We start from the raw sequence: 14,327 nt of genomic DNA on the forward strand, positions 1-14,327 counted from the left end.
AACTTTTGCATCATCAGGCGCGTCTTACAGTTCAAAACACGTATTTAAAACTTGGTTTTATATTTACGCTATAAAATATTTTGTTTTTAAAAATATTGGTACTAAGTATTTGTTCTTTGGGGTATCCAATTGGTAAACCAACGCTTTAATATGTGTCGTGTACTTATAACCACCATAAGTCCAATAGTTTCAGTTCATTATTTTATGTCCTTGTATCTTTTGGAATATGTCAATGTTTTATGTTAACCTTCCCGGAGTATTTTACATTGATGCTGTAGTAAGTGTTAATCTTTCGATTGTCAATACGAAACCCAGTTATTTGACTGTTTTATTGTTTCTGATCCGTCTATTTTGTTGAAGTTTCACCAAGTTTTCGTTTGTTCCAAATCTTAACTTATTGTTTTTTTTTGTCAGATCGCGGGTTCGAATCGAGCTCAAGGCCTAACAATAATAACAATTTTATCGTAATTATTATTTAATAAAAATGTATCAGAACAATAATTATAATAAAATAATATTAATATTTCAATCGGTAGGCCGATATAACAACAAAAATTGTTTTTTTCTTTTGACATTGATCTTGCCCCGCATAAAGCTGGAACCTTTGAATTAAGAAACTATAAATAAATATATATTGTTGTTACTTTACTTCTGTTGATGACAGGCTTAACTTTTTAAGCAATAAATTGCCCAAAGTTTTTAGGTCCAACCCAAGGGAGGCTCGAGAGAGGCATTTTGAACATTTGGAGAACTTCATGAAAAAAATCCGATTTTTTGGTAGCCTCTTTCAACTTCATAGATGGCAGCGTCTAGCAATTTTTTACTCTCCCTCATTCTTTAATTTCTTCCCGGTTTCTGACCGTTGCGGCAGTCATACCTATAGCAAAGAAAAGAGGTGCATCTTTTCAATGTGATTTTTGACCTGCTGGCTCTTGGAAAAGTCTTTCAGGCCTTACTGTCTGAGCAAATTAGTTGTCATGTACACAATGACGATTTAGTCTCTAAATTTCAGTGAGGTTCCAGAAATAAAGAATTATTCAAAGGCGATGTTAAGAGCTCTGGTTGATATTCGTTCACCATATGAGAAAAACCATCGAACGCTCTTTTGCTTATTCGATTTTTCCAAAGCTTATGACTCAGTAGACCACTATATCCATTGCTCAAAGCTTGTAAAATATTTTGGGTTTAGCCCGCACTCTGCTGAGATTATTGAGAGTTATCTTGGTGGACGGTTTCAAGAGGAGAAAAGTGGCTACTTAAAATCAAGTCTTCCGAAGCTTCTGATAACTAGTATTGTACAAGGCTCAATACTAGGTCACATATTTTATGCATGCCCAATTTGATGATATTCAGCTCTTTTTATCAGGCAGTTTTGAATATATTGACCTTCTATTTAAAACTTGAATTCCGAACTATCACCGCTGCAGAGACATTTTACATGCTAAGATGCTGCGTGGGCTCATAGTACCTCCGATATTTGTAGGTGTTAGATACCTGCAATTTCTAGATAACACATTTTACTCCCGATCACACTAATGCTGTAATTGGTAAAAGTTATGCCGCCCTAAGGTGTCTAAAGCATTCTGCCACATGCACCCCTATTGATATAAGGCACAAAGCAGTGGTACAGCTAATACTACCAATACAATAACTTAGACTCACAGCTCTGTTTATGACCTCAATAAATGTGATCACATCTTTCGCTAAAAGACTCGTCTATTGAGATGTTGCAATCTCGATTTCCAAAGGCCGAGAAGTGGTATTTTTCTTTTCTACTCCATGTTGTCTCAAAGTCCGTCGTACCTTTTTGAAAAGTTAATATTTACAAAGTTTCTTCGTTGGATTGACCTCATTATTCCCAAATTCAATTTTGTTCATACTATAAGAACATGAGAGTCAATACCAAATACAGCAGAAAAACAAAAAACAAAAGTAAATTTTGAATATTTTTGAGCAAACACTCAGACCGATCATCTATTATTTATATATTTTAATTCTGTTGTAGCTATCTACGTTAGCTGCAAATTAGTTTGTAAGTTGAAAATTAATTTTGTTCTATTATCCGCGTGTTTATCTTACTTTAAAATTTTGTTAAACATTTCACAAATGGTTGTATTATAAAAAAAATTTAATAAATGCGCGAAAATCTCCGAAGATGTTTTAGGCCGAGCTTCTCTTTCAATTAGCGTCGTGCTCCTTTTAATTTTTCCTCCAAATTGGCGGGACGGGACCTACATGTTTTACGCCGACTCCGAACGGCATCTGCAAAGCAGATAAGTTTTCACTCCCTGTCAATGAAACGTTGGGCAGAAAGGAAGAATAAGGTTGTTTTATTTGCACCAAAAATGTATTAAACTAAACCAGTCTACGAATCTACTAAAATAACTGCTGTAAACGCATTTTAATTAATTGAATCTTGTTCGCGATATCAAAATTTTAGATTTTGACGACTGATTTCACTGCCAACTAATCAAATCAATAATTATCACGATATCTTGCCACATTAGAATAATTTTCCTTAATGACTGGTGTAGCTTAAAAAAAAATTTAATAAATCTTTGAGTTAAAAGTAAAAACTTAGCAGAAGCGTCATAAAATCTTCAATATTTTTATACTGGAAAACCAATTAAAATCAAAACGAAACTCATAAACAGGACCAAATTAATAGGTTAATGAAAGCTGTAAATAATTCAAATTCAAAATATTTACAATAGCGGCGTGCTCCAAGAACCCACCAACGGAAAACAAACCAGCAAGCACTTTAACGGATCGGCTTTTGCTCCACATTCACTAGCAGCAGCGAGTACAAATATACCACAGACGCACAGCTGGCAGCCACCAGGCAACTTGCTGCCAACTATTTGGCGGTGGGCTGGTGAACGTAAACGTTTACTCACCGTCATTAGGCGAAATGTCGTTGATAACCGATCGACGCCGCTGATTGTAGTTCGATAAGAGCGGTATAAATTTGGTACCGCACAATACCTATCCCCACAAATGGCATAGAAAAATTGGTAGTGGAATTGTTGGTCATGTATCTGTCGCCTGTGGTGTAACGGCAGCAGAAAGCTTTTTATTCCAACCGCGGCACATGCGTGGCGCGGCAGCAGGTGCAGGTGTAAATAATCTGAGCGCACACGATTGCTCAAATCCGCACCAACGTTGCCGCCTAAGCACTGATATCAATCCATACATTGTACATATACTGAAATATGATGCTGAGTTGATCCCATATGGCCTGCTGTGCGGGAAAAATGGCGCCACATTTAGTTACACTCGCCACGCTGGTCAACAATTTAAGGCTGTATTTTTACAAGTTACACATGTTTTGTATGTTAAACGTTAAACATGGTTAAGTACACATACATTTGTTATGGTTAGAATGTTAGAATCGAACCGAAAGAGATTGAAGGCAGATGAAATTGATATCCAAAATAAGCGCAAACATTATTCAAGCTAACTATTACACATAATCAATAGTTGTTAGCACATTAAACTTTATCGAATTATTCGTATCTTTTCAAATCTATCGAATAATGTTTTTTTCTTTTCAAACATTTCCCCAACCGGACTTTAGAACAAGTCGTTTAATTGTACTTAAACAATTTCTAAATTGGGAAAATAAATTCAATTCGGATCGAATTTACATATAAGCATACGCATGTTTTATTTATATATGAGTAAATCCACCGAAAAACGCAAATCGGGTAAAAAATAAATACATTATATGATCATTAATTTTTGAAAAAAGTGAAGGAGATGTATTAATCCTCTAGGAATCCTATTTTATTAAGTTTTTTTTTTGTTTTTTTTTTTAGATTATATAGTTTATTACATCAAAGAAGCCACTTAGTTTAAATTTACTCATACATTTTGTGCTTTCAATTTTTTCCGTCGAAAGCTAAAATGAGCATTTGTGACGCTTCGCGAAAATAGACCTCCAACTTGAAAAGAAAAATAATTTTTTAACGAACTATTACTAATGAAAGATCGTTCTCCAGAAAAGTGCGATAATTCATTACCATACCGGATAAAGCGATGAAACTTGGTAGGTGGGTTGACCTTATCACACAAAATAGAAAATTAGTAAAACTTTGGACAATAGGCGTGACACCGCCCACTTTTAAAAGAAGGTAATTTAAAAGTTGTGCAAGCTGTAATTTGGCAGTCGTTGAAGATATCATGATGAAATTTGGCAGGAACGTTACTGTTATTATATGCATATATGCTAAATAAAAAATAGCAAAATCGGATAAAGAACACACCCACTTCTAAAAAAAATTTTTTCAAGAGTCAAATTTTAACAAAAAATTTAATATCTTTACTGTATATAAGTAAATTATGTCAACATTCAACTCCAGTAATGATATGGTGCAACAAAATATAAAAATGAAAGCAAATTTCAAAATGGGCGTGGCTGCGCCCTTTTTCACTTAATTCGTCTAGAATACTTTTAATGCCATAAGTCGAACAAAAATTTACCAATCCTTGTGAAATTTGGTAGGGGCATAGATTCTATGACGATAACTGTTTCCTGTGAAAATGGGTAAAATCGGTTGAAGCCACGCCCAGTTTTAATACACAGTCGACCGTCTGTCCTTGCGCTCGGCCGTTAACACGATAGCTTGAGCAAAAATTCTATAATCTTTACTAAACTCAGTTCACGTACTTATCTGAACTCACTTTATCTTGGTATAAAAATGGCCTAAATCCGACTATGACCAGGCCCACTTTTTCGATATCGAAAAATACGAAAATTACCAAATATGAAAAAAGAGATGAAACATGGTAATTAGGTTGGTTTATTGACGCAAAATAAAACTTTAGATAAAACTTTGTAAAACGGATGTGACACCTACCATATTAAGTAGAAGAAAATTAAAAAGTTCGCAGGGCGAAATCAAAAGCCCTTGGAATCTTGGCGGGAATACTGTTCGTGGTATTATATATATAAATAAATTAGCGGTACCCGACAGATGATGTTCTGGGTCACCCTGGTCCACATTTTGGTCGATATTTGGAAAACGCCTTCACATATACAAGTAAGGCCCACTCTCTTTTAAAACCCTCATTAAACCCTCATACAAACACATTCCAGGGTTACCATAGGTTCATTTTCCTAAATGGTGATTTCCCCTTATTTTGTCTCCAAAGCTATCAGCTGAGTATGTAACAGTGATGATAATCATGGTATATTTGTACTTTTTTTGGTACATTTCGCTTCCCGAAAGAACGTTGGTACTATATTGACATATTTGGTATAGTTTTGTAAAATACAGCACTACACTTCAAATCATTTGCAAAGCAGCTCTGAATGTACAAAAAAATTCTAAATTTTTCGAAGAAAATATATAGTTAATTTGTTTTGTTGCCGAACATAATTTATTATTTGCAATTATGGATCATTTAAATATGCTTATGAAAAATAGCATAACTGATTCTAAAATTGTGAACAAATTTTGCATCAATAGAATTAAAGCACAGAAAATAATAACTCAAATAACAGGGCCAGAAAATTATAAATCCATTATTGCATTTGGTCAGAAGAATTATGACTCTCTAATAATAAATGAAACGACTATGATAGATTTTTAGATTTAATACCTTTGACCGATAGTAGCACGGATGGTATTTTTAATGCCAGTATTAGATCTTTGAAAAACCATTCAATACCACTTGACAAAAATTATTGGTTTCACTGCCGACAATTGCTCGGTTATGATGGGAGCAAAAAGCGGATTTCAAGCAAAGCTGAAGCAAGTTGTTCCAAATCTGCATGTTAATGGATGTGTTTGTCACATTTTAAATTTAGCTTCAATGGCCGCTTCTGATGTATTTCCCAACAAATTTTTAAAAGACGTAAACTATAATTTTTGTAACATCCGCCTTAGGAGGGCAGACTTTCAGAGTTTTCAAGAACATTTCGGTACAGAAATGCATGTTATACTAAAGTACGCCCCCACAAGGTGGCTTTCTAGACAAGCAGTCATAGATAGAATTCTTGAGCAATGGGATGCCCTCAAGTATTATTTCAATCTTCACGTATTTGAAAATAAAAGCAGTAATCAAAATACTAATCTTATATCTGAAATTTTTCAAAGTCATATTTATAAAGTATATTTTACATGTTTGTCTTATATTTTAAATGAAATAAATAATGTGAATATAGAAATGTAGTCTGAAGATATTCGCACACATTTACTTATTACCAAATTAAAAATTTTATTAAAAATCTTATTTAGACTCCAGTCCTATTTGGATTTTAAATATTGTTCAGACGAAAATCAATTAATCCCAGATGAAGTTTACTGCGGTGTTAATGTGGATATTATTCTATCAAACAGCCTTTTCGAAAAAGATGATGTACACATATTTAGGGGCTGTGCTAAACAATTTTATATACAATTTTGTAGTACTTTATTAAAGAAAGTAAATTTAATAAAACTTTGTTGTGGGCTGCAAAGCTTCCACCAGAAAGAATTTTAAGCGGTGAAACAAATAGTATTGTGCCTTTGGTTATGGACTTGTTCCCGAAATCTGCATTTGATAAAATAGGGAAAATTAATTCTGAATTTAGAGCTTTAGCAGAGAATGAGAGCCTTAAAAAATTCAAGAATTTAAATATAAGCAGCTTTTGGAAAGAATTAAGATCAGTTAAAAATGAATTAAATGCGCAAATGTTTTCCAATATTTATATAATAGCTCAAGGCATATTGTCGATTCCACATTCATACGCAAACGTAGAAAAAATTTATTAAAACTAAGTGTAGAAATAGACTTAAAATAAACACAGCTTCGAATTTAATAAAAACAAAAGACTTGATGAAATCAGCTAACGGTAGTTGTCATAATATATATAGATACTGTAACGAATTTACTGCAATTCCCCATACTTGCAATCTTCTGCTAAAGTTCGAATCACTAAACTGTTGAATAAATAACTCCACTATTCAATAATGCAAAATGGCCTTTATTAAAGTTCTTCACAATAACACTAATTTTGCTCGCCAGACAGCGTCTCTACAGTTGCTGCCTTTTATACTCTGTGATTTCAGAATTTACTTAGTTACTGCTATAAAATTATAACTACAGATGTACGTGTATAGCTTCTCATATGCGCGTGTATTTGTGAGCGACACTTCCACAATTATAATTGCATACTTTTGGGAGCATCTCAGATAAGATATGCTTGTGTTTGTGCGTCTCTTCTCCGCTGCGTATACGTACATATGTGTAGACATAATGATTGATCTATTGATGTGCATACAAGTCACTGATTAGCATCTGCTTAGAGATGATAGTATCCCTTAGTGCTGCTAATATTCGTTACAATGCGAAAAAAATCGTTTTGTGAGCTGAGGTATTTAAAGAACTCAAAGAAGAAGAACTGTTAATGTAGTGATTGAAACATGAGTTATTATTATAGATGTAGACAGCAATTTTCAACTTTTATACCTGAATCTAAATCTTTTGTACCTAAAATATTTTTATGAAATGTTTTTGCATTGAATGCAATTGTTATTTTTTTTATATTAGTTTTATTTTCTTTACTGGTACTCAATAAAGAAATTGTTTTATATATACGGTTACTCACAAAAATAAGTACACACTTGGTTTATGCTGGAAAAAACTCAAATTCATTACCTCACAGCTTAATTGATAATTTTCCTATAAAATATCGCAAATTCCCTAAGAGAAACCACATTCAAAAAAATGTCAAAGGTTATTCAAAGGTAAGGAGAATTAATCAAAATTTCAAAAATGACCATCAAAATTTTCACATTTTGTTTCAGAATTTATAAAAAAATGTTGAGTATGCAGTTTTGTAGCCCAATAAATTTTAGCAGAAAAATGCATTTTGTATGTGGGAAATTGCTAAATACCCTCGCCGAAAAAAATACTGAAAATTCAGGAAAAATATTGAGCTATTTCTACTGGTATGTAATGTTCGGTTACACACGAACTTGGCCTTCCTTACTTGTTGTTTCTCTTTTTTTTTTTTTTTTTTAACTGAATAGCAAATTGGGAACTAAAACAAAATGTAATGTGCAAAGGAAAAATTGTTCACAAGTCATATCAAAATGTGCGACCCGTCACCTTGGAATACCCCACATGTAGGTACAAAGGGGAGATTTATTCACAAGCATACAGCCAAAACACTTAAAAGAATTAGGTTTCAGTGGATAACCACATATCTACATACAACATCATGTTAAAAGTAATTTATTCCATGCGGGCATTCTGAGTAGTGACAAAGCATGGTATATACATTAGCAGCGGACTGCACTACCAGAATGCTTCATTTCATACAAATTTTGACCATATATAATGCGGCTCGGACGTCACAAAAAACAGAAGCAATTTTTTAACGCTTGTGAAAATATGAAAAACTTAGCGAATCTTAGGGGAAATTTTACATTTCTTAAATGAGAGACTGAAGATGAAAGAAGATCCTAGGCTTGTAGATTTAGGGTGTCTGAATTATCTTTTTAAAACGTTGGATATAAGCTAAGGTATGGTAACGGGCGCGAAGTTACAACATTCTCAATGAATAAAATTATAGGTTAGGTTAGATTGAACCGGCCGTTCAATGAGACCTCACATTGACTGAAAGCATCCATAGTGTTACCAGAATGTTTGACTACCAAACGTAAGAACCCCAATCAGGTGCCAGGACTTATGTTATAGAATAAATCCGTCCCCTTGGAAAATAATAGATGTTTTCTAGAACCTAGCTTAATTGCTACCTCGAAACCTGGCAACTCTGCCGCCCCTAATACTAGAGCCTTGCCCTGACGAGTGCAGGGCACGAACACAGAACATGCTCAACTATTTCTTCCTGCAGCTCGTGCTTTCTAAATCCGTTATTACCGACGAGGCCTTACGTATAAGCCTGTGACGCCAGAAGACAGTGTTTAGATAGTATGCCCATCGTTAGCCTTAAGTCTTCTCTCTTCAGAGATTCTTTGCATTCCAGGGCACTTTTTAATGAAGTGCTGCGTGAGACTTTTGCCCTAATCGCCGCCTGACTATCAATATATATGTATATTGAAACTACTGCAGCTTAAGCACGCTTCCTCCAGACTTTCTGTTACTTTATTCGCGGCTATATTTCCGCCTGAAAGACGCTGCAGTAATCTGGATGTACTTATGTATATCTGAGAAATAGTATAAAATAAACCAAAAACTTGAACATGCATTTTGAGTAACCGTCTTCCTTACTATGCTTGTCACTATATACAGAAAATAAATGGCGTTTTCTTTTCTGAAAAACAAATGCCACCCTCATGTTGCCCTCTTAATTTCTAACTTTTGAACTAGGTGCCAATCAAAAGGGCTCTATTAGTAGGAAATCGTACGCTTTTTCTATTGAGTGAAAAATATTATGTGAAAGCAAGACACAATCTTACGAGAGAGCGACATTATTTTCAGAAGAGAAAGCGCCACAAGATGCCATAAGTATTTTTATTAATTTTTTTTGTGTCTGCATATGAAATCATTGAAGACACCAACAAAACCTGAATTAATCTTTAAAATTCGTATCTTTATGAAATCAGAACTGACTTTACATTTTCTCCAATGAATAATCTCCAAGGAATTTTCTTCAAGAAACCCGTTACCAGAGTAAAAAACTCACAACAATTTAAGTTTTCGCTATACTTATTTTGTAAGATTTTTCTAACATTTCCAAAAATCAAATAACAGTTAATACACAGATGAAAGCGGCAACATACATATGTATAAGTTTTGTTAGTAGACTGAAAAGAAATAAAGTTATTGGCAAATATATGAATCAACCTATGAAAGAGCAACTCGACACATTTTAGACACCAATAAAATATATTACTCGAACTTTTCGGAAAAAAATATATATTTTAAAGAAGTACATATAACTATTTAACTTCTGAAAAGCTTTTGAATTTCAAATGCAAGTTTTCTTACTAGAAATTCCTTTGTATTTTTTTTTTTTTTTTTGGTAATGGATGAGGTCAGGATCAATAACAAAACCTCCTTTTTCCAAAGTTTCTTATACTTTTTTTCATTGCTAAATAAAAGTCTAGAAAATTTTGAATAATAGCAAATATAAAGGTCTAGGTTGAATTATATAAAGATAACATGTTATATTTTGTAAGAAAAACTGCCAAATTTGCAAAACCGACAAAGCTTTTTTTAAAACATATTGCTCTGTCCAGGATAAGGGGAAACCATAAACTATTTTGTTTGCACATTATACACATATCGTCGGTCCAATGCCAAAGTCACGAATGTGCATATTTGATGTTTTGTGAAAAACGCGTTTCAAACCTTTAAAACATTGTTAAAAATAGACTTAATTAATAGGGATTTAATTTTGTATATTTTAACCACTATTGAGGGGTTTACTTTTGTAAACCACTAAGTAATGCTAATTGAAAAATGTGTATTTATTTTTTTTTTTTTAAATGCACATTCGTTTTGGCTTTGCAAAATTTGACATATATAATATTTCGTTTAAACAAAAATGGCACATTCGTGACTTTGGTACTGTACCGACGGTATTTAATCATTAATACGAAGTGATAGAAATAATATCGGGCCACCTTTTATTTTCGTTTCGTGGTGGAACTTTTTTGGGAGTCTCCCTTATATATATTGTAACGAATTTTGGGGAATTCCGCTTCACTTCGCAACTAATGGCATGTCTAAATCAAACTGATTGATTATTACTCAGCTCGCGCTGCTTTTATACTCTCTGTTTCCACGTTCACCCATTTCTCCTAAGGTGTAGTAATTTCGCGAATAGTTGTACCTCATGCGTGGTTAGTTATCAGCTATATATGTTACATGTATATCTGTAGTCCACGCCTCTCCCATAGCCATATGCGTGTGCATGCGTGAGTAACTACTGCGGTCGATGACTAAATATTTGTGTGTGTGAGATATCTCTTCGCCGCCTTCTACATAAGGCTAAGTTTATGATCGAGCGTAATCGCATCGCGCGATGCGACGAGAATCGCTGTTAGCGATAAATTATATTAGTGCATATGGATATGTTTATCACAAAGCGATTTAGCGTAAAGCGAATTGAGCGATTACAAGCGACAAAAGCGACGAAAATTTGCAACCAAAATATTTTGATTCAGTTGATCGAAATTAGCGAAATAATATGGATGTTTTTATTGAAAAGGTACGTGACAAGCAGTGTTTGTGGAATTTGCGTCATGCAGATTACCACAATCGCGATTGGATGCACTTGATATTTTTTTGTCTTATGCATACTTTTTAAATATTTTTTTCGTACCAAATAGCTATTTCTAATAATAAAATTTTACGAGTTAATATACGCATATTGCTTTCTCTACACTGCCACAACGTGAATAAAAAGATATTGAGTTATATTGTTGAGCATTCCATTGCTCGGGATTCGCTCTACTATAACCCTCAATCGCCAGCGATAACACTAGCGAAAATGTAACAAGCGATGGAGCGTTTCTCGTCGCATCGCGCGATGCGATTACGCTCGATCATTAACTTAGCCTAAGAGTGGCTGCTTTATTGTTGTTGTGTATTTATTTAGCAGCAACTTGGTGATGCTAATATTCGACACAATATTTTATGTACGCGAGTTTTTCACTGCACTCCTCTTAAACGGCTGGACCGATTTTGTTGAAATTCACAATTAGTGTATGTATGATGCCATTTGCCTAAAATTTGGTACGGGGTACTTCCTTGATTAGCTTATTGTTTGAGAAACTTTTCATTCCGGGAAGTGGACCATTCATGGTGTGATTTGCTTGAAATACAACACAGGGGTACCTCTTTCTTTCGAGAATTCCGACCGAGCCCATCCTATTGTATTCAATCGTATTTACGGGGCGATTTGCTTGAGATTTGGGAGACTTGAAAGGGGTGGGAGGTGGACCAGTGGTCCATACCTCTTCCAAAAAATATAATTCATTGTGTGATTTGCTTGAAATTCGACACAGTGGTACCTTTTTTACCACGTTAATATTTCAGAAGCTCTTCTTTCGGAAATTCGGACCGGGCCCGACCTATTGTATTCAATCGTTTCTTACGGGGAACGAACCAGTGGACTATTCAAAAAAATATTATTTGGTGTGTGACTCCTTTGATATTTGGTATACCCCTCTTAGGTAAGCTTAATATCCGGGACCCTTCCTCTCAGGCACATGAACCAAGTGCCAGCCTATTGTTCTAAAAAATCTTTTATATGAAGCGATTTGTTTGAAATTTATTAAGGCAGTTCAGAGTTTTGTGTATTTTATATTGGGAGCTTTGCAATAGCAAATGTAAGATATTGTTCGTGAACAACTTTTTTCTTTTTTCAATTTTTCTCTGCACATTTGTTTTGCAATGGCAGTTGTTGATTCGCTATTCAATGTTGAAAAAATAAACTATGGTGATTTGCTTTAGAAACTTTGCCTTGCATGTAGTGGACCGGGGACCCACCACTTCCAAAAATCTAATTTATGGTGCGATTTGTTTGAAACTCGTTACAGGGGTACCCCTTGGACTAGGTAAATATTTCGGAAATATATCTTTTTGGAAAGTGGACCTACACTGTTAAAAGTTTGAACCTATATCCGAATTTGGTTTAAAAATTTAATTAAACCAGTTTACGTGAAAGTAGGTGCACGGAACTGGGTTTCAATCTTAAACTAGAGAAGTTGACACTTGCATTAAAAGAAAATCTAGTAGACAGTTCCAAGGTTTCGAACCGACGTGCTCCGGATTACACTAAGCAGTCATATCTTAATAACAAAACATATTATACCAACTATTATGTATAACAAAATTATTCAAAGAATAAACTAATTTTAAAAAAAATTTTAAGTTAAACGGTTTTCTTGAAAACAATACTTACATTAATTAATAATAATACTAAAAGCTAGAAAATAATTAGGTAGGTCCTAGGTACTAGTCATCACACTTGGGGGTTGATCCAAAAATAAATAAAAGCGTTGGGCGCGTGGAATTTCTAAAAACGCGAGGCGTAGCATAACCTAGTTAATGTCCAGTTGTTCTAACTTATGCATATGGGCAAATCCGAAAAACTTTTACTTTTTTGGATACTCGGGTTTTACACACGGGCAAAAAACTCAAGGCCAGAAAAAAGTACAAGGACATTAAGTTTGACCTTTTGACTATCCGATCTGATGATTTTAAAAATTAAGAAAGTTGATAGTAAGTTTTTGCAGAACTTCGAAACGTAAAAAACGTCGATTTTTACACTTTTTCAAGCGATACCCTTGATTTTTTTGCAATTTTTTCGATAAAATTTTGAGGCATCGCTGAAACGCTATGGAATTTAAACTGAATGTTGTTTTTGAGACGGAGATTCTAAAAGTATGAGCAAAATTAATGTGCCCCTCTAATACTCTAAACTATCATCAATCAAAATAGCGACACTTTTTTGTTTGTCATTTTCAATATTAACAGTTTTTTGCTTATAGCTTTTTGAGGCAACTGAGTATTGAAATTTGGATTATGCACGATAATAGTCTATCAGGGACTAAAAATACCTGGGGCTTCTAATTCGATGTGCCCATTTCAGTTTTGAAAGCAGAGGCAGAAAAGTGGAAGCGCTTGGTTGCGTAAATTTTTTTCAGGAGCATATTTTTGTGTGGGCACACAGATACAATTTTACTTTTATCACTTCATACCTGTTTGTTAATTTTTTCTCTACACTACAGTGGTATACCATCAATTGCCTCATCTTGGAATATTCTCGCAAGGAAAGTTATTGATGTTTGTATATGGGACGAATATACGAAATTTCCGACAAAAATTGGCAACCGTCAAAACGTGTGGAAAAAAAAATTTTTTTTTAACCAGGTTTTATTTAAAAGTAAATGAAAAGAAACACAAATTTGGTACAAAAATAAAAAAATAAAAAAAACTGTCAACACTTTTTGACGATTGCCAATTTTTGTCGGAAATTTCGTATATTTGCCCCATGTACAAACATCAATAACTTTCCTTGCGTGAATATTCCAAGATGAGGCAATTGATGGTATACTACTGTGGTGTAGAGAAAAAATTAACAAACGGGTATGAAATAGTTGACGGTTACCCGGTTTCATATTTTTTCCTATATCTCTAAATCCGGATTTCGGTATCAACAAAATTTTACTAAAATATGCCCCACATAGACATGTACATCCTGATAAAATTTCAACACAATCGGTTAAGAAGTGTTTAAATAAGTAAAAACTTAAGGTTTTCCGGGTTTATATTTTTATCAATATCTCCAAAACCGGATCTCCGGTATTAAAACTTTTTTACCTAAACATACTTCGTTCACATACCTATATGTTTTTAAAGTT

Source organism: Eurosta solidaginis, chromosome 1 (genome assembly GCF_040869045.1).
Source record: "Eurosta solidaginis isolate ZX-2024a chromosome 1, ASM4086904v1, whole genome shotgun sequence".
In the NCBI taxonomy this organism is placed as follows: Eukaryota; Metazoa; Arthropoda; class Insecta; order Diptera; family Tephritidae; genus Eurosta; species Eurosta solidaginis.